The sequence below is a fragment of the Equus przewalskii genome, chromosome 2, assembly GCF_037783145.1.
Source record: "Equus przewalskii isolate Varuska chromosome 2, EquPr2, whole genome shotgun sequence".
In the NCBI taxonomy this organism is placed as follows: domain Eukaryota; kingdom Metazoa; phylum Chordata; class Mammalia; order Perissodactyla; family Equidae; genus Equus; species Equus przewalskii.
This window is the reverse complement of record NC_091832.1, coordinates 60,064,124-60,085,411: the sequence shown is the minus strand read 5'-3', so window position 1 is coordinate 60,085,411 and position 21,288 is coordinate 60,064,124. Positions and strand designations below refer to the sequence as shown.

The 21,288-nt window shown below is 47.4% G+C and overlaps 1 long non-coding RNA gene across 1 annotated transcript; it reads right to left on the bottom strand.

The window, feature by feature from the left end:
* Window positions 1-5,847: 5,847 nt before the first annotated feature.
* On the bottom strand, window positions 5,848-7,797 carry LOC103558184 (uncharacterized). The gene is made up of 2 exons (XR_546669.2): window positions 7,625-7,797; window positions 5,848-6,440 (listed from the first exon to the last, which is right to left on the bottom strand). It is a non-coding gene; the product is annotated as an uncharacterized lncRNA (long non-coding RNA).
* Between the last annotated feature and the right edge of the window lie 13,491 nt (window positions 7,798-21,288).

Sequence of the window (21,288 nt, the reverse complement as noted above, 5' to 3'; positions counted from 1 at the left end):
TTGAATAAACGATTGTGTGTTATTTAAAATATATGAGACTTCACTCTTTATTCATTAGTCAAGTGCTAGGAAACATCAAGCATAATTCAATGGCAGTTCGAGGAGGAACTAAAGGTGGCCCAATCTCTTACTTTCTCCCTGGCCCAGACTTCTCTCCTCTCTGCCAATCTAGTGCTTGCTAGAACAACACCTTCACTGAAGCCAGCTAGCTATAGATGTGGGATTTGTGGGAGGGGAGCTGTCTGATGGTTTCTTCTCGGGTACCTGGGACTGCAATCTGACGACTCCAAGCGTTTTTCAATATGGACTTATTTAAAAGCTTCAGGTCCTACTCCAAGAAAGAAATGTAAATTTGAGAGCCTTCATCTCCATTTTGCAGAAGAGTAAAGCAAGATCTAATGAGGAGATGTGGTTTGCAAAGGACATCTAGGGAGTTGGTGGCAAAGCTAGAACCAGAACCCAAGTGTCCAAGTTCTTTCTCCAAGGATCCTTCTACTATAACAAGTTGCCTCCTGGGGTGAGAGGATTGGTGAGTCTCACCAATCACAAGAGTCCTTCCTATAATTAAAATGAGTTAAGTCACCAAAACCATATTGAAACAGAAGAACAGAGTCGGAGGGCTCACACTTCCCAATTTGAAACTTACTCTAAACCTACAAATCAAATTGAATTCAACCAAAATAAGCCAGAAATAAATGCATACATCCATGGCCAACTGATTTTTGAGAAGGGTGCCAAGACGATTCAATGGGGGGAAGAACAGTCTCTTCAACAAATGGCGCTGAGACAACTGGATATCTACATGCCAAAGAATGCAGTTGGACCCTTCCTCACACCAATGACCAGTATATGAGAGCTAAAACTATAAAACTCTTAGAAGAAAAGATAGGGATAAATCATCATCAACTTGGCTTTGGCAATGTTGTCTTAGATATGACACCAAAAGTATGAGCAGCAAAAGAAAAAATAGATAAGTTGGACGTAACAAAATTAAAAACTTTTATGTATTAAGAAAGTGAAAAGACAACTTACAGAATGGTAGAAAATATTTGCAAACCATATACCTGATAAAATCTAATATCCAGAATATATAAAGAACTCTTATGATTCAACAGCAAAAGATAAAACCTCAATTTAAAAATGGACAGGGGCTGGCCCCATGGCATAGTGGTCAAGTTCCACGTGTTCTGCTTTGGTGGCCCAGGTTGGAGGGTTTGGATCTCAGGCACCGATCTACACCACTGGTCAGCCATGTTGTAGTGGTGACCCATGTACAAAATAGAAGAAGATTGGCACAGATGTTAGCTCAGGGCTGATTTTCCTCAAGCCAAAAAAAAAAAAACCAAAAAAAAAACCACGGAAGATTAGTAACAGACGTTAGCTCAGGGCAAATCTTCCTCAGCCAAAAAAAAAGGACGAAGGACATTTCTCCAAAGAAGATGTACAAATGACCAATGAGCACATGAAACGATGCTCTATATCATTAGTACTTAGGGAAATACAAATCAAAACCACAATGAGATATCACTTCACAGCTACTAGGTTGGCTATGATAAAAACAACTCTGAAACTAATAAGTGTTGAAAAAGATACGGAGAAACTGGATCCATTGTACATTGCTGGTGTGAATGTAAAATGGTTCAGCTACTGTGGAGTATGGCGGTTTCTCAAAAATTAAACAGACTTACCACAATGATCCAGAAATTCCACTTCTAGGTGTATACCCAAAATAATAGAAAACAGGTATGCAAACAACTACTTACACACGAATGTTCATAGCAGCACTATTCACAATAACCAAAAGGTAGGAACACCCCAAATGTCCACCAGCAGATGGAGGAATAAACAAAACGTGGTTTTACATACAATATTGAGTACTTTTCGGACATAAGAAGGAATGAAGTACTGATATATACTGCAACGTGGCCGAGCCTTGAAAACAGGTGAAACAAGCCAGACACAAAAGAGCACCTGTTGATTCCATTTATGTGAAAAGTCCAGAAGGTAGATCTGGAGACAGAAAGCAGGCTGCTGGTTGCCAGGGGCTTAGGCTGGGTGGGTAGGGAGTGAGGGCGTAACGGGTATGGAGTTTTCCTTTAGGTGAGGAGATGTTTTGGAGTTTGATAGTGGTGATTGTCGTGGTCGCACAACATTGTGAACATACTAAAGGTTAATGAATATATACCTTAAAATGGTTAATTTTATGTTATGTGAATTTCACCTCAATTTTAAAAAAAGAGTTAATTCACTCAGAGAGTCATTAAGAAAGGAAAATATTTAAGCCCACTGTATATTTCTTATGGAGCAAATAACTATTTGCTGACAACTTTTCACATTCTAGCCAGTGTGGGGGAAAAAAAAACCATGTGTATTTTCTGGAGCATGCAGAGTTGTAAAACACACGTACTGAATAAACTGAAATTACGAACTGATTGAACCCAAGAGGCCCATCTAGCTAGCCGGCTGAGACTCGCCCTTCTAACCAGATGTATCCCCGCCTCCAAGCAGCATTGTTCTTATCCATCTAGCTACGTCCACTTTCCCTCTTTTACAAAGGGTTCAACCTTTGTTGGGGAGTGTGGTGGGATGAAAAGGGAGGGATATCCTATGAGGGTGAGCTCCCACAGCAGGTTAGCTGTGATTGGAGAAATAGCTCTTGTTAACTGACTGAAGACCAGTTAGAAGTCCAGGGGTGAGAGGCTGAAGCATTTGGTAGAAAAGGCCCTTAAAACAAAGCCTAGGGACAAATATGACTTAAAGACCATCACCGCCTAGGTCCCTTAACAGAGCTCAGGCATCAGTAATAGAAATGTCTGTGATGATGGTTGTAGGAAGTAGGTGGCCACTGGATGGACTAGCCCGGTAGATTATAAAGGGAAGATTCAGGAGCCTGATGTGAACTGAGTGATTCAGGACAGGATGGTGAATGGAAGAAGAATGGGAGGTCGGACCTGAAAGAAAATAGCATCTTGGATGCCTGGAAGAAACTCAGAAAGTCATGCCAAGGCGTCTAGTAAGCTTTGAGTAAACATGGTAGATGCTCCCTTACCTTTAACCATCATACAATTAACCACCATGTTTATTAGATTATTCTTCTGCACTGGCTCCCACCCAAGGGTAACCCCTTGGATATGTCCCTTCTATGGCCTCTGGGAGCACTCTATGCCTTTAGGGTCCAACTGCATTCTACCATAGGTATTTATGTACGTAACCAAATCTCTTACTGACTCTAAGCCCCTTTTGGCCAGGATGAGTCTGACTAATCTTTGTTTTCCCCCACTAAGCCTAATGTAGTGCTTTATTCTGAGAGGGTGCCCATGAGATGTCTATTGTGGGATGACTATAGGGGAGAGGTTTTGTCTGCCAGCAAGGTTTCATTGGAGGAAACACAATATTAACCTCATATGCTTCTGATGGGGTGTCAAACACAGAGGCCTCAAGGATGGTATATGACCTAGGCTGGTCCAACTCTAATTGTTTACCCCCTCCTCATAGTGATTGGTTCAGATGTGGGCATGAGACCTGAGTAGAACCAATCAGAATCCTTCCATGAGATTTGACACATGGACTCCGGAAGAATGTTTCTTCCTTTTGGCTCATGAGCTGGGAGGACATGGGCCCAGAGCTTCCCATAGGCATATTTCTTATCATGTTGAGATTCTTTTATAAGAATTGAGACAACTGTATGAGGCGGGTCTGAGACAGACACACAAAAGGGAGTTCCTGAGTAACTACGTACGAAAGTAGGGGGTGTATGAGAGTCAAATATATAAAATTGAGGACCACCCAGCTTTAATTTACAGATTTATGTGAACATTTTCTTCTATTTCTTCACTTAAAAAAATCTGAGTAGATTATCCAAGGCTCTCCCTTGTGCAATTTGTGCAATTCACACTAAATGTCTTTATCCTATTGTGATCCATCAGTTGGGGTGGGTAGTGGAGAAACAGAAGAAGGCATAGAAAGTGATACACAGAGGGATGGAAGGGGGAAAGGAGACCAGGCCACCCATCAGCTGGGTGTTCTGTGGTGGAGGTGGATGTTGAGGTCATGGACCAGGCTTGTCCTGGTCCAGCGCTGCTCCCGCCTGCCATGAGGTCTAGGCCAAGTCATTTCTCACCGAGTTCATCTTTCCTCTCTGCTAAAGGAAGGGGTTCCATGAGGTCTCCAGCATAATTGTAGGGCTTGGCGTGTGGTAGGTGCTAAATAAAGTGCTTCCTGGGGCTGGCCTGGTGGTGCAGCAGTTGAGTTCACACATTCCGTTTCTCAGCGGCCTGGAGTTCCCTGCCCGGTTCGGATCCTGGGTGCGGACATGGCACTGCTTGGCATGCCATGCTGTGGTAGGCGTCCCACATATAAAGTGGAGGAAGATGGGCACGATGTTAGCTCAGGGCCAGGCTTCCTCAGCAAAAAGAGGAGGACTGGCAGTAGTTAGCTCAGGGCTAATCTTCCTCAAAAATATAAAACTAAATAAATAAAGTGTTTCCTGGTGGAACCTGAACTGGGGAGGCCCTGACTCAGGGGCATCTGGCAGAGTGGAGGGTGGGGCTGAGGCATGGCCCTGACCATGAGGATAAGGGGAAGTTGGCAAACTGAGTGCCCTCCCTTGCCTCAGTCCCAGAATGGAGGAGCCTCTTGTAGGTCCCTGAGACAGGATCTGGGGAAACTGGCTAGTCCAAGTAACTGACCAAGTTCTCCCCCTGGTCACCACCGTGCAGCCCCACAGGGCACAAGCCCCTCATGCAGAACTTCCAGTTAGCCTTTTAATGACACAGGCAAAAGATCACCAGTCATTTGAGGAAAATCTCCAACATCAAAGAGAGAGACGAAGACAGGTAGATAAAAGGATGCTGAAGGTAAAAAACATTGTGAGCAGCAGAAGAAAACTTAAAAAAAATCATAATTAATATATTTTGGATGATAAGATGTTGCCTTAATGAAATCAGATTAGAAGTTATGAAAAAGCAACAATCAGAAAACAAGAAAGATCTCTTGAAAATGAAAATACAGAAGGAAAAGAAAGGATTTTATAGGGGAGTATGAAGATAAAGTTGAGTAAATCTCCCCAAAAGTAGAGCAAAAAGACAAAGAAATAGAAAAGAGATAAAAGAGATTTAGACTATCAATTTAGGATGTCTAGGGGCAGCCCAGTGGCGCAGCGGTTAAGTTTGCACGTTCTGCTTCGGTGGCCCCGGGCTCGCTGGTTGAGATCCCTGGCGCGGATGTACGCACTGCTTGTCAAGCCATGCCGTGGCAGGCATCCTACATATAAAGTAGAGGGAAATGGGCACGATGTTAGCTCAGGGCCAGTCTTCCTCAGCAAAAAGAGGAGGCTTGGCAGCAGATGTTAGCTCAGGGTTAATCTTCCTCAAAAAAAAGGGATGTCTAATATCCAATTAATAGAAGGCCTAGACAGAAGGAAGAGAGAAGACGGCCAAGAGTAGAAATTAGCCAAGAAACTATACACAAATTTTTCCCAGAATTAAAGGAATTGAGTTTTCAGATTGACAGCTTATTGATTGATTGTCCAGGACAATGAATGAAAAGACACGTTAAGAAATATAGCCATGAAACGTTCCAACAACAGGAAGAGAGAGAAGTTCCTTAGAGCTCCCAGTGAAAAAACAAGACAAGGTTCCATACAAAGACTCTGGAATAGAAATGGTGTCTTGAGAAGTCTGACAGCTTCCACAAATTAGAAGACAAGGGAGCGATCCTTTTAAAATGATTTTTAACCTAGAATTCAATACCTTACCAAATTCAAAATGTACCCTTTCTCAGGAAGGTACTGAAGGAGGTGTTCCAGCAAGACAAAGAGGTAAATCAAGAAAGAGAGGACACAGGATCTAGGAGACAAGGTTACAGCAATATTTTTATTGTCAGAATACTACCTGATTATTGCTTTACTCAAATATAATTATATTGGAAGGATGAGAGAGGAAAAAAGTAAAAAGGGGAGCAGTGCGAAGTTGCTAAGTTCTCATTTGCCGTATGAAGAAGCCATCAGATGTCTAAAATGGATAAAGACATAGCAGCATAAGCACATTATTCAGAAAGAGAGGGCACTAGCACCTGACAGTGGTTATCGCCTCTGGGGAGCAGAAGCAGGCAGGGGGCAAGGATGGGAAGATGGATGGGGAGCAGGACAGCAGGAAATCAGTTTTGTTGCTGTTTTTAAACGTTCTTTTAAACAAATTGATTTAAAATATAAAAACTGTGCACATATTACTTTGATACAATTTTTTTAAAATTCTGAGACTCAATGAATCAAGTACACCTGTGAGCAATGACACAGTCAAGCAACACAGTCCCAAACGCTTGGACGGAAGTGTGCACGGCCTTCCATTTCTGCCTATGTCTCGGGTTTCCCTCGTGGCTGCAGGCCCAAGGCTCGCGAACAGCAGGTTCCACTTGTTGCAGCGTCGCCGGCTTCTAGGAACCTGAGGCAGGGCGGGGGAAACACTTAACCGCACGCACTCGGCAGGGGCAGAAGTGGGCCGTCTCTCGTCGCCACGCCCGGTTGCTGCTGAGATCGCAGAGCACCCTCTGCGTCCGGAGCCAGCGCCTCCCTCCCAGCCCTGTCCGCTCCCCCTCCCCTGCTCCCCTGCCCGTACCCCCTACCCCAGTCCCGTGGCGCCCTCCCCCAGCCCGACCGCGAGCCACCCCTCCCCCTGGCCGAGGCCTGTGGCCGCTGGAATCCCTGTCGCCCCGGGACTCAGCTGACAGCGGACAGACAATGGTATTTCCCATCAGCCTGGGTATCAGGAGCCGGCCTTATCCAGCGGTGTTTTTCTATTAGTCTAACACCCCATTGTCCACCCCTTATCGCAGAAATGTTGATGTCATGCCTGGCTTGGAAGTGGTTTCTGCATCTCGGCGCTCGGACAGCTTCGCTTTAATTGGGGGAGGGGGAGGGGTGGAGGAGCCCATTTATCAGAATTCTCACGAGAATTCACCCCTTTCCTCCTTCCAGTGGGGCCGCGGAGGGCGCCGCGGTGGGGTGGGTTCCCAGCCACGGTTCCTGGCCTTTCTCTGTGTGCCTGGGGCTCGACCCTGCCGGCCTGCGTCAGAGCTGAAATGCTGAGGCGGGTGGTGAGGATGCTGTGGGCCACTCTTGTCCCTCTGGGCTCTGGGCTTTTTGGAGACCTGTGGTGTCCTCTGGCGGGCTCTGGGTGGGGAGGGGCCATGGCTGTCCGTTCTCTGAGTCTCCTGCAGCCCGTAAAGGCCTCGCCAGAGCCCCTTCGTGGGAGCTCGATAACTGCGGGATTAAAGCAAAGGGCAGCCTGCTGGGAAGGTCCCGTCTGAGAGCAGATAGTAAACTCCAGACGTGCTCATCCGTCCTCGTCCTACTAGGCCCCCAGCAACCGCCTCTCTGCTGGTTGTGCCCATCCTAAGGACAGTCTCAAAGATATGGTCTGTGCTTGCCCCTCTGTGCCGGGTCCTTCTCTGATACTGCGTATTCACAGTGGAGGGCTGAGCACAGGAGACGGGGTGCGTGAGTGTGTGCACGTGTGTTAGAGGGTGCCCTGCTGTAAAGCTCCTCGGGGAATCTGGTTAAGAGAGAAAGCAGTGCACTCTGGGATGGGGTGTGCCCCTCTGCAGGTTGCTTGGGCGAATTACTTACCCTTTCCTCGACTCAGCTTCTTCATCCATTAAATAGGTACAGCAAGGTAGCTTCTGGGGGGATTGTCCTGAGGCTGGAACTGAAATAAATAAGGTGCTTAGTGGGTGCCTGGCCCCTGGTGTGCACTCAGTAAAGGGTGGCTGTTATTAGGACAGCTATTTGTGGCCTTTGGCACAAAGCCTGGTTTGGGGACTGGTGAGCAAGGCAGAGGAGAGGTGCTAGTGGGGTTCGAGGTCATTCTCCTGGCCCCCCCCTTGGAGAGCTAGGGCAGAGAGGGGGAGGTGGGCCCCTGTGGGCTAGGCCAGCCTGTGTTGGGCTGCCGGAGGGGGAAATGAGCCCATCAGTCCTCAAGTTCTTGCCTCAACTTTACACAGAAAATAAATGAATACTATAAGCATTTGGAGACTTCTGTTCTCTGTGGAGTCAAATTTATATGTAATGGGTCTGTTTTGAAGGGCTCCTGAGGAAATTTAACCTAGAACACGGTTGGCTATCTCCACTTGAAGGTAGTTTTTACCTGTGCAAAGTGGATTCGACGTGTTCACCTAGCTTAACCCACACACAAGCCCTGCAGGCCAGTCCTGCTCTCTGCAAAGTGAGTGTGTCAAGGCCTGCTGGTGACACGCAGAAGGTAGTGGAGCTGCTGGGCCGCTGGGAGCCCAGCCTCCTCACTGCGCTTCACGAAGGAGCCTCTTCACACGGCTGTTGGAACACTTTTCGTCCATCCGCGCCCTTCCCCAGAGCTCCGGACCTTCAGGCTGATAACAAGCGCAGCCCCTCCAGGTCTGGGGGCGGTGCAGGAACACCAGACCCCGTGAAGCACACTTGGGGGAATCGCTGTACCTCTGTCGTACTGAGGAAGCTGGGCTCACACAGAGCTAGAGAGGCAACCAGGGTCTGTAAAGTCCACATCCAGGCCTTTTTCCATGACATCAAGTGACAGCAGATAAAACACTTGGCTTTGTCTCTTAAACACACATTCCTGGGATGAAAAGAGGCTTAGAAAACAGGGGCAGGGTCTGTCTGCTTTGTCATTGTGTTTACCGGGCCGTCCTCATTCATCAGGGGCGTGCCAGATTCTCATGCGCACTGCCATCCTTGCAGATCTTGGCCCAGAGACCAGGACTGAGGGGATCAGAAGTCCGCGATTGGGGTACACATCCTTGGCCCTAATTCCAGACCACATGGGCTCTACCTTCTCCCTCCTGATAGGACTGTTTTTTGGAAGTTCTGATGGTTGAAGACTGAAAAGGAGGAGGCAGAAATCACCTGCCACGTGTGTAGGACATGGTGTTGTCAAGGGCAGCCTTAAGTAAAAAGTAAATCCTATTACCCTGACGGATTTGAGGGGCTCTTATAGGACTTAAATCTCTCCTCCATGGACTGGGGAACATTCCACCAATGACCCTTCCATCCGTCTCATTTTAAGGTGCAAATGATTCCAGGGGGGCCAACACACAAAGTCATGAGCACCGCAGTGTGAATGAGTAACTCACATGCTTTCTTCTAAGAGTGCTGCATGCCGACTAAAAATACTGTAGGGAGAAAGGACCAGTAACAAGGGGAAAGGGGACTAGAAGCAGAAGACAAGCCATCTACTTGACAGTTTTTCCAGACCTGTCACTTTTCCTTTTTCTTTTTGCGTGGGGTGGGGTATTCTTTCCTTTCAAGGTTCCTGCTTGGAACACGTGTTCCTTCAGTTCCCTTGGTTAGAAGCAGCATTTCTTGGGTGTCCCTTTTGCTCAACCACCCACTTATGCTCCTTAAGCCTGGATGATTTTCAGGAAGTTAGAGGGTCTAGCTGGGTTTCTTGGGAAATTTTTACATACACTGAAGTGCCTCCTCCCTTCCCAGATAAACAGTTCGGTTTAGAGAGTTATCAGAGCTTTACAAATACTGTGTTAGCATACAACGCCCCGTTCAGCTCCTTACGCCAGTCCCCTTTCTCCTCTCTCCCTTCTGCCTCTGCCCTTCACCGGTCACCTTTCTCTCCTCTCTCCTTCATGGCAAGTTTTCTTGTGAAATAATGACTCACTCAAGAAGTCTGGGGCCTAGATGAGGAAATGTGATATTCTTCCTTGACTGCTCACCCGCTCCTCAATTTCATCTTTCACAGAACTTTTAATAGCACTTACTGTGCTTTGTAATTACCATTTGTTCATTTCTTGTCTCCACTTCTAGACTGCCAGCAACAGGGAGCGGGTTGCCCTTGCTCCTACTGTGTCCCCATGTCTCAGCACGGGGCTGTCACACAGAAGGCGCTCAATGAATACAGGCCGAGTGAATGAATGAACCGACGAAGACCCAGGTGCTGTGCAAAGACCGGTGATTCTGGGGAGGATGGACTGTGTCCTGAGCTCCTAAGATTTCGCAGAGGAGCAGTGACAGGGTCTGAATTTCGGCAGGAAGGCCGCTCTGGATCCAGGAAATGGGTTTGTGACGGCGAGGTGGCCACTCCGTTTCTTTCCCATATCTCAGCCTCCTAGATCAGGAGCCAGAAGAGATGTTGGAGACCATTAAGAAGAGAGCAGAAAGCTGAAGTTCAAAAGAGAAAATGATTTTCCAGGGTCATACACTGGGAGAGGGGCCAGGGCCCACTGGGGCTCTGCCTAACTCTGCTCTGTGCTGTCTCTGGGGTGCGTAGCTGAGGCCTCACTCAGCACCCAGCTGGCTGTGTGAGGAAGCGGTGGGGAGAGAGTGTCACACTCCATCGTGACCAGGTCAGAAAGCCCACACGTCTACACATTGCCTGGGCCCCGGATGGGTGGGCAGCACTCTCCTGTTTCTCAGAGGGAACGTAGAGAGGGGATGTAAGCACCTTACCACAACAGAGCACTGTTCACACAGAGACGCAGGCCTCCCAATTCACCCCAGATACCCAAGGCCAGAGGAGGCGCTGGTACCAAGGGGGCTACTGTCTAAGCTTCAGTCAAGGAGGAATGGAGCAGAGCACCTCCAGGCCTGCTCCAGGGACTGAGGGGGCACAGGCAGGAACTGGACCATCCCTGAAGCCACTTTCAGGAAAGAGAGGAAAAGGTCCTTTAACCGAGGGCCCACTTTGTACCAGCCACTTAACCTGCAGCAGCTCGACTCTCTTAGCAAATGCCCATGGAGGGAGCTAGATTTCTAATAACCCACCCTCACAGCCCCCATTTCTACTGCTGAGGAAGGGGGCATGCAGGATGGTTAGGGATTTGCTAGAGAAAATGGGACTCGCCCTGGGCCTGAGCTCAGGTCTGCTCCCCAGTCAAGGCCCCGCGAGTCTGGCAGCTTCTGGTCAGTCTTTCTTAGCGTCTTAGTGAGGCCTTTCCCCCCCTGCTTGCACGTCCGTCCTCCGTGCTTCCTCACCGTCTTCCTCATCCTTCCTCGTCCCTCCGCGCTCCTCCCTGGCTCCGCGGGTCTGCTGCCGGTGGCCGGCCTCCCCTTTATCTTGTCTCCCCGCTTCCACCGCTATCAGCCATTATCTGGCGCAATCCTGCCCTGGCAAGGCAGGGCAGGAAGCCGGCCTGTGACTCTCCTCTCTTTACTCTCCATCCTCTTCCTTCTCCAGAGACAAAAGCAAAAACAGCCTGTTAACAGATCTGCCATTTCCCTTGGCTCCTTGACTCCCATTTCCCACTCTCATTTTTTCACAGGCTCCACTTTTCCACCTCGGGCTGTCCTCAGGAGCTGCTGCGCCCCGAGGCCTGAAGTCCCAGGGCTGTCACTTCCTCTGGGCTTGTCTGCCAGGAGGCCTGAGCTCACAGCCAAGGCTGTCCCCTCCACAAAGCCTCTGGCTCCCTCTTATCCTCGTTGCGATCAGCCCGGCCTGAAATGGTCGTCTGGCTGTCTGCGCCAGGGATGGGGCGGGACAGTGCTCTGGCCTTCCTCATTAACGGGGTGGCTGTGGCTCTGATTATAGCCGTGGGAGGGTTTTTTTTGGTCAAAGAGCATCGTGCATCCATTTATTATGTCACCATTCACCCAGACGTTTACCGCGTCTTTCTACGCTGCTGCTGGAGACCCAGAGATGAGCAAAACACAACCTCTGTCCTCAATAATGTGTAATTTGTGGGGAGTCAGGAGGTCGCTGGACTGAGTTAAAGTACTCTATCTAATGTGTGGTAGAAATTGCTAAGTGCAAAAAGAGGGATGAACACCAAGTGCTCTGAGAGTTCAGAGGAGGGAGAGATGGATGCTAACAAGGGGAGCTGATGCTCATCAGCGCGTTCTCCGGCCAGGCACTCTGCTGAGCGCCTGCTGTAGTTGTCTCATTTCGTCCTCATGGCGAACTCATGGGGCAGGTGTGGTTTTCAGCCCCAATTCACAGATGAAGAGACTGAGGCTTCGGGAAGTGCAGCAATGGCTAGTGAGTGCTATACCCGGGTTCATACACAGAGCCCCATTTTCCTTGAAGGTCTGATTCAAATACCACCTTCATATCATCTTCATCCCAGCCTGTCAGGCCCCTTGGTCTGTAGAGCCTGTTGGGGCGAGAGTGAGCTCTGGAGAAATCTCTCGCTCAGGATGCTTAATTGCACTGAGTCTTAATTTTTCTCATCTGCAAGAGGGGGTGATAACAGTACCCATCTCCTAGGTTTGTTGAGGGTTTTAAAGGAACAGTGTATATGGTGTGCTTAGCACGGCCACTGGCACAGAGTATATACTGATACATATTCAGCACTGCGACTGGCACAGAGTGTATACTGATACATATTAGCCGTGATGATTTCATAATTATTATTTCTACAACAGGAAAGTTATGAGGAGGATAACTTTGTAGGAAGGTGGTTTGGGAAGCAGATTGTCAGGGTTGATATAAATTTTGTATCTGTTTTCCAAGGACCGAGCAACACTTGCCCCGGGCATCCCCATCTCAGGCTGCGAGGGTGTGGACAGGACACAGCCCTGGAGTTCGCGTTCCCATTTTTCTCTCAGGTTTTCCTAGGTCTCCCCAATGCTCAAACGATCTGTTAATTTCAAAGTCATCTGGGTCCTTAAGAAGGCTGAGTCCCTTCTCTTGTGATTATTGAGCTTCATTTTTTTCTTTTTTTTTAATTGTGGTAAAATATAGATAATGTAAGATTTACCGTTTTAATCATTTTTAAGTGTGCAGTTCAGTGGCGTTAAGTGCATTCGCATCACCGTTGTTCATCTCTGGAACGTTTTCATCGTCAACTGAAACTCCACCCGTTTAAGACTAACTCCCCATTCCCTCCTCCCTCAGCCCCTGGCAACCACCATTCTCCTTTCTGTCTCTATGAATTTGACAACTCTAAGTACCTCATATAAGTGGAATCATACAGTAGCTGTCCTTTTGTGACTGGCTTATTTTGTTTAGCGTGATGTCCTCAGGGTTCACCCATGTTGTAGCATGTGTCAGAATTTCCTTCTTTTTAAGGCTGAATAATATTCCATCGTATGTAAACACCACATTTTGTTTATACATCCATCCACCAATGGACATGGGGATTGTTTCCACTTTTTGGCTTTTGTGAGTAATGCTGCTGTGAACACGGTGTACAAATATCTGTTTGAGTCTCTGCTTTCAGTTCTTTTGTGCTTGTACCTAGAAGAGTGGAATTGCTGGATCAAATGGTGATTTTGTGTTTAATTTTTTGGGGAACTGCTGTGCTGTTTTCCATAGTGGCTGCACCATTTTACGTTCTACCAGCAACGCACAAGGGTTTCAGTTTTTCCACATTCTCTCCAGCTGCTTCAGGAAACAGTTTAGTCATTATGGGGTGGGGGAGGTGGAGAGGGGGAAAGGGAGGGTGCAAATCTGATTGTTGCAAAGTTCTTTGTATCCCAAGTTCAAGTCCTCGTGCATGCTTTACAGCTGGCCTGGCCCGGCCCTGGGAATTAGGCAGTCTAAGTCTGCTCCATCTTCCCCTGGGTGTCCCTTCTGCAGCCTGGAGCAGCCACCGTCCAAGAGGTCAGCACACTGACTCGCTCCCTGTGCTTGCCTGCTGGCTCCTGCCCTGCCCTGCAGGACACTAACCATGGGGTTTCCTGGCTGACTGCTCATGAGGCGCCTTCTGGCCCTGAGTGGGCACAGACGCCGACAGAATAGGGGGATGCCACTCCCTTTCTTGAGGAGGGTGAGTTATTGGAGGGAACGCTGGCTCCCTGAGGAGTTAAATCATCCCTTGACTCAGACAAGAGCCCTTTGCCCCATGGGAGAGCATTACTCATCCCAGCACCCGCGGGACCAGGCTCTATGTCAGGGGAAAGTGCGGCTCCCATTCCCCTCGCTCAGAAACTCATAAATCATCCCTATTAGAATTTCAGCTCTTCAGATAGACATGGAACAGCTGGCCAAGCCGGGCCCCCTGAGTGCTTCAAGTTTGTTCTGGGCAGTGTGAGGGGATGCTTTAGAGGACCCGGGGACCGCAGACGCCAGAACTCTGCTGGGACTTCCCTCGAGGCCAGCCAACTCTCCCACTACTGGTCCATGTGAGGCAGAAGGACTTCAGGTCTGGTGTCCCCCAGGAGGTGAATGGAGGGGGACCATGGAAAGCCCAAGTGTGGGCTGTGGCCGCCATATTCTGTTTGTGGTGGCTGCCCTCCCTAGGCCAGCACTTGGCCATGCCCAGGCTCTTGGACAAATGTTGTTGCAAAACTGCCCTGAAGTAGTGTGATTCTCTCTGTTCCTCAACTTCCTTATCTGTAAAACGGGAGAATGACTGGGCAATCTCTATGGCTACTTCCAGCTCTAGCATTCTCGGGCACTAACAGTCCAAAAGCTCCATGTGTATTGGCCACAAGTCAAAATCTGCTGGTGCTAAGGTTCATTTGGCTGTTTCAGTTGGAGCCATGGATTGGGTTGACCAAGCTGGAATGTGCCAACTGTGAAGATAGCACCAGGTGTGTGAATAATCGCTTTAAAGAATCAACCTGGCCTGTTTTCTTAGAAAGGCACAGCCAGATCCACAGACAGATGGGAACCCTTTCCTGACAGTGTGAGTGGATGTTGTGCCTGTTTGGTGTGCTTGTTTAGAGGCTCCAGAATTCCTGACGAGACATAGCTTAGTGTTTATGCTGTTGCTAGCTAGGAGAGTGAAAACAATCCTGCCCCCAGCAGACATCTCTGATGTGTGGGGAAGGTTAGCTAGAGTGGTTAGAGAGGGATGTTAAGGAGCCCCAGACTGTAGTTTTGGGCATGGTTGCAGATTGATCTCACCACAAATTCTGGTTGACTGGCCCCCAAATGTGAGCTGTGGGCCCTCACATTTCCTAAGGGATTGAAACAGCACAAATCCATTCCCATCACTGGGTAAATAAGGTCTACCAAGAGGTCTAGGAATGTGAGTTGATGGAGGGGAAAAAGTACTGGATTAGGAACTAGAACACGTGAGTGCTCAGCCCAGCAGTGCCACTAATTAGCGGGTGACTTGGCAAATAAGACAGATAGAGGAGGTGTTATTCTATGCCCAGCATCCTTCCCATGAAGTCCTGTATCACCCACCCCATTCACATGCTCAGCCAATCATTGAACTCTGTCCCTTGATACAGCAATTGGTACATGATGCAAATAGGACTATTTGCATACTTCCCTGGGATTTCTGTAGCCTATTGGGAGACAGAAGTTCTTACTGGGATTGCTAGACACTTCTATTGACAATAGAATTCTGGAGTTGTCATTAATCCTCTTTCCCCTCTGTATAGAGAAAGTATGCCAGCTATAGGAGACAGTGAGGCCAACACTCAAAAGAATGAGAGCTAAGAGATGGTGGAAGAGAGTGAGCCAGCTTTGATAACTTCCTTTGAGTCTCAGGATCCACCAGTGTCTGATGTCCCAAACATTGCACTTTGACTTAACCTGGTCTGAGTTGGATTTTGGTCACTTGTAACCACAGGAGTTGCAATACAGAAGGCCACTTCACCTCTAGGGCCTCATCACTCAGTTTATTCGTGAAAGTAAAGATGTGAAAATAGGTGATTGCTGAAGCTCTCCCAGCTCTGTGATTCCACTTTTGCCCATGAGAAGCGGGGAAACATGATCCAGCTCGCTTAGAAAGCTTACGATAATTAAAAAATTTTAAAAAATTAATAATAATTAAAAAAAAGAAAGCTTACAACAAAACCTAAAGGCTTCTTTTCCCCTCAAAATTTTGGTATTCACTTCTCTGGGAAGAAGGATAGGGAGTTAACAATTGTTGACCACTTACAATCTGCCAGAAACTGTAGATGTATTTTCTCATTGACCTTTCGCCATAGCTCTTTTAGGTAGGTGATGGCTCTCCATTTCACAGATAGGGAAATCGAGGCTCAATGAAGTTATGTAACTTGCCCAAGGCCACAGAGTTAGTGAGAGCCAGAGACAGGGTATGAATCCTGATCTGTCTGATTCTGGCTTGCTGGCTTCTGTTCCCGATAGGGGACAAGGTTTTTAGTCACAAATAATCCCACCAGCATTTTTATGTTGGTAAGAATTGGGTGCCGCACTGTATTGGCCTGATTCTGGGGGCAGAAAGTCTGGCCAGGCTGTAATGTCACTGAGTTCCTATTCAGCCATTCTCCAAGGCTGTGCAGCTGTTGCTTTCCACACTTGCTTTGTTTATTAGTGTATGAAGCAATTCCTAAGCAACCAAGTTCTTCTTCCACTGGCTTTTGAAATCCTATTCCAATCTCTTGGCTATTTGTTTCTATCATGTCTTAAGATTCTGCCTGGACTCAAGCTTCAAACTTGGGTGGGATGTGGCAGAGGATGAAAACTCTGGGGAGAAGGACAATGCCACTTCTGAGAGGTGTACATTAGACCCCCAGAGTGACACTAAGCAGGCCAGGGAGAGGCCTCAATCTTAGCAACAGTGATCATTCATGGAATCCCTGCTGCATAACAGGCACTTTGTGCAGCTTGACTAATCCTTACAATCATTCTGCAAGATGTTATTGCCCCTGCTTTACAGGTGGTAAAGTAGAGGCTCAAAGAAGCAAAATGACTTGCTTTGCTGCTAAATAATTCCAAAGTCCATGCTTATTCTGACACACCACAGGTGCACTGGCATGGCCGGGAGATGCATGGGAATTCCTGCATAGGTGAAGATTACCCCTGGCCCACGGCATAGCCAAGGTCCAATATCTGGAGCAGGCAAGCCGGCTGAGGGTGGGGTCTGCACGATTGGTGGTGGGAGATCTGGAACATAGTTAAGATCTCTCCTTTGACCACTGATCTGTCTCATGCTTCATTGTGGCTTTAACAACCATCAGTTGTGTCAACACACCTTAAACATGCTGAAAAAGCCACTACTTTTGGGAAATGTGTTTAGAGAGTAGTAGCCCTTCTCTTCCTCACAACGAAAGTGGTACAAATCATGCTTGTACAGGGTCCTTTAAATCTCAGAGCTCCCTCTGAGAGGTGGATCCAGTTGTTGACCCTTGAGACTTGGAGGCTGAAAGCTCAGTCATCCAACACCCCTCAGCAGAGCCTCCTGCGGAGCTATCCAAGGTCCTGCAAGTGCTTTGACCTGTGCTCTGTGTAATCAATTGACCCTCCATCTTTCTACCTGTGTCTTTGGCCTTCTGGCCTTTCCTGACTTTGGACCTCACCAAACCTTGCTTGTCTGACTTATAGTACTGTCCACTTTCACTTACTTTCTAGGTCCTACTGACCTGAGCTCACCTGACCCAGTCCACGATGGCCTTGAATCTCAGCCTCCAAGCTAGTCCAGGGCTCACTCTTAACTACAATTATCCCTGCTGATCAATCAGCTGATCCAAGAGTCCTGCACTGCATGTAATTCTGTCCCCCACCTCCTCCCATAGGCACCTGGTTTCTTGGGTGGTTATTCCTAAGAATCTGGTTAACTTCCACGTGACACCCAATTTATTGATTTTGCCCATTCTTCTTTCTTGGCCCCATAACCAGCCATTTATGAAGTGTTTCCTTGGGTTAGAGCAGTGGGGATATTCTTATTTAATAAGGCCCAGGACTTGAGGAGGCCTGTGTCTCTGTCCCATCATGTGGTCACATCTACTTTATGTGTCTTGATACAGCAAATTGATTTTTCTTTAAAGAGAATTGACTAGAAAATGACCTTCTATTGAAATGTGCCACCCTGCTTTCTCATGAGAACCAGAGCTCTGATGTTCTAGTTTTGGCACTGCCCCTGACCAGTCGTGTGACCTTGGGCAAGTCATTTAAGCCATACATCCCCTCAGACCTTCTGTCATTCATTTGTCTTCTCATCAAATATTTGTTGACCATATGTCTTGCATCATGCACTAGGCTAGGTTCTGGGGATGCTACAAGGAGAAAGATACAGCTTCTATCTTCAAGGAACTCACAGTGTTATCCAGGAGACCAATATGTATATGGCTAAAATAAAAGTAATGTGGTAAATTATTACAACGATAGGAATAAAGTGCCAAGGATACACAAAGGCCAGATCTGCCCTTGCTATTCCCTCGGCTTGGAAGGCTTTTCCACCCAGAAATTTCTATGATTCACATCCACACTTCTGCTGCTCCCAGTTAATGTCATGTTATCAGAGAGGCCTTTCCTGACCACCCTATTTGAGATAGGAACTCCACCCCTAGCCTGGCACCTCCCTGTGTCTCTCTTCTGCTTTACTTTTCTCCATAGCATCTGCCATCCCCTGGCAGGGAAGGATACTCTCATCTGTGAACCAGAGGACTGAGCTAATGATCCCTCTGGCCCCAAAAAGATATGTCCATGTCCTAGCCCCTGGAACCTGTGAATATGACCTTATTTGGAAAAAGGATCTTTGCAGGTGTACTTCAGTTCAGGATTGTGAGATGAGGTCATCCTAGATTACCTGAGTGGGCCGAAAACCTAATGACAAGTGTCCTTATAAGAGACAGAAGAAGAGAAGACAGAGACACACAGAGGAGAAAGCCACATGAAGACAGAGGCAGAGACTGGAGTGATGCAGACACAAGTCAAGGAATACCTTGAGCCACCAGAAGCTGGAAGAGGCTAGAACGGATTTTCTCCTAGAGTCTTCTGAGGGAGAATGGCCCTGCCAACATCTTGATGTCAGACTTCTGGCCTCTATAACTGGGAGAGAATAAGTTCCTGTTGTTTTAAAGCCACCAGGTTTGTGACCATCTGTGATGAGAGCCACAGAACATGAATGCAATCTCTATATTGTCACTATGGTCACCTTCAGGCCAAATGGTCTGAAACCTAAATAAGAATTAGGGCGGGGAATGCCATCCAACAATGCTAACCTTTCCAATGAGTTATCAGCTGCATTCAGGGAAGCTTGGGAAGGACATTGGGCTGTCACTCAACCTGCATAAGCCACACTGGGCATAGCAAGGGGTGGTCTCTTGCTGTTTCCAGGATGAAGAGAAAGATGTGTGGTTGTCTGGCCCCAATGGGGACTCGGACACCCACCAGCCTTGCCCACAAAACAAGAAAAAAGGGAGATATTTTAATTATAGCATGGTTTATAGTAGAAAAGAAATGAGAAAGAACCCAAATTTCTGTAAGCATAGTTCCATAAACCGTACTGCATCCTTATTTTAGAAACCCTCTGTAAAAGTCTCTGTTCTATTTCTAGAGTATGAGAACAGTATATTAGCATATCTGGTATGTTAGTATAGCATATGGGAAATATCGCTATTTCTGGATATATCCGTGTAGGCATGTATATCCATTGGAAAAAGCCTCTTAAGACACCCTCTTAGCTGGCATCATTGGTTACCCTTGGGGAGGGGACGGGGAGTGAGCAACATTCAAGGGGATTTTTCACTTCATCTACTTGTTTGCATCTTTTTACAATGACTTAAGCCATTAAAAAGTTTCTTTTCTTTCTATAAAAAAAGATGAGAAGACATGAGCTCAGCTGAGAATGTGGTATTATGATTACTTGCGGCCTTGTAGCCAGCTGGGAGTGAGGTGGGAGGTGGGAGTTACTGTTCTCTGATGCTCCAGGCTCATGAATGTTACTTCTATTGTGAATTCTTCTCTTTGGTTCCTTGTCGTTCTGACGGAGCCTTCATGTGAAACCTGTGAGCAGGCAGAGTCCTAGAACCTAGTGTTCCAGACAGAGAGGGCTGTCCTGGCAAACCAGCAGGATGCTTCCCCTTTATTGCTGCTCTTGCAGGCAACCCAGGGGGCTGATCTCTGCAGCAGCCCGGAGCGAGGCCTGCAGTGATGTTCCTCCACCCTGTTTATGAGGAACAGCCAGTAACAGACCCACCCCAGCCCACCCTACCTCTAAGGCCACCCAGATTCAGAGTGGAAGCATCTCATCCGACCCTGTGGTGTTGGATGTGGACCCGGGGACTACAGCGGAGGTCCTCGGAGAGAGTGGTTGCTACTGGGCATGTGCTCCCTTTGTCCCCCTTCCCTTCCCTGTCAGTTTCCAGGGCTCAGGAATGGAGACAGCCTTTTACTTCTCCAAGAGACAGGGGGCCTGAGGACTCCGGTGGTCCCAAGTGTACAGGAGACCTGGGATAAAGGAAGGGCTATTGGGAAGGGAAAAATGGCTCGAGCTGTCACATTGGGGGAGAATTCTAATTTTATTGCTAATTTACTAATATTAATTAGTTATTTACTAATATTAATTAGTTATCATTTTTTGTGCAAAGGATGAAATGAACTGAGACTATAACAAGCACAGGTTCTTTAGGGCTCCTTCAGTGAACAGATAAGTCTCATTTGTAACCAGTGTACGTTGTTGATAAGCCAAATGATACAATGCTGAAAAATATCATGTTTCTCAGAAAATCCTCCAACTTTCCCCCCACTTCCTACTTCTGTGCATTTGCACTTTTCCGAACAAATTCTTGAGAATGAAAGAATCAGGCCAGAACCCTCATAGCCAGGAGGAGCCTAAGGACATGGATGACTAAATGTAACGTGGTGTCCTGGAGGGGATCCTGGAACAGAAAAAGGACATTAGGTAAAATCTAAGGAAATCTGAATAAACTGTGGACTTAAGGGAATAATAATGTACCAGTTACAAGTCTCTGATGGTGCCAAGTGTATCATAGTAATGTAAGATGTTAACAATAGGGGAAACACCGGGGGAGGGGGCGGGGTGTATAAGTGAGCTCTCCGTATTCTCTTTGCAACTTTTCTGCGAATCCAAACCTATTCTAAAATTTTAAATTTTTTATTAAAAAAAATCAGGCTCGTCCTGGTTTAATTGATGCCCATGCCAAATGAAGGTACAGGTGGTGGTGGGGTGAATAGAATTCAAAACTGAGGGGGTTTATGATGAGTTTATCTGAAGTGAGATTTGTGAGGGCTTTGCCACAAACGTTCTCTCCCCATCGTTGCAGTTGAGCCTTACATCAATGGTATGAGAGATTATTATTCCCATTTCACAGATGGAGAAACCAAGCTCAGAGAGGTTACGTGGTTTCCCACCACCCACCCAGTTTGTGCTTAATTTGCTCCCATCATCGGGATGATTTCCTGAGCTTGCCATGTCTCCCTGTGCTTCAGTGTCTTTGCCAAGCACTCTTGCCCTCTTCTTCTCTTCCTGGTAAATTGTCTAGTCTTTTCCATCTTTTTAAAAGTTCCTCAGATTTCGCCTCCTATGAGAAGTCTTCCTTGACATTCCCACCTAATCAATCCTCCCATGCTCAGTGCTCCTTCTCTCCTAGAACTTATCTGGCCCCACACTGGACTGCGAGCAACTTCAGGGCCAGGACTGTCTCCTTCCTCTTTGAATCCACAGTCTGGCCTGCTGCCTGGAGAACAG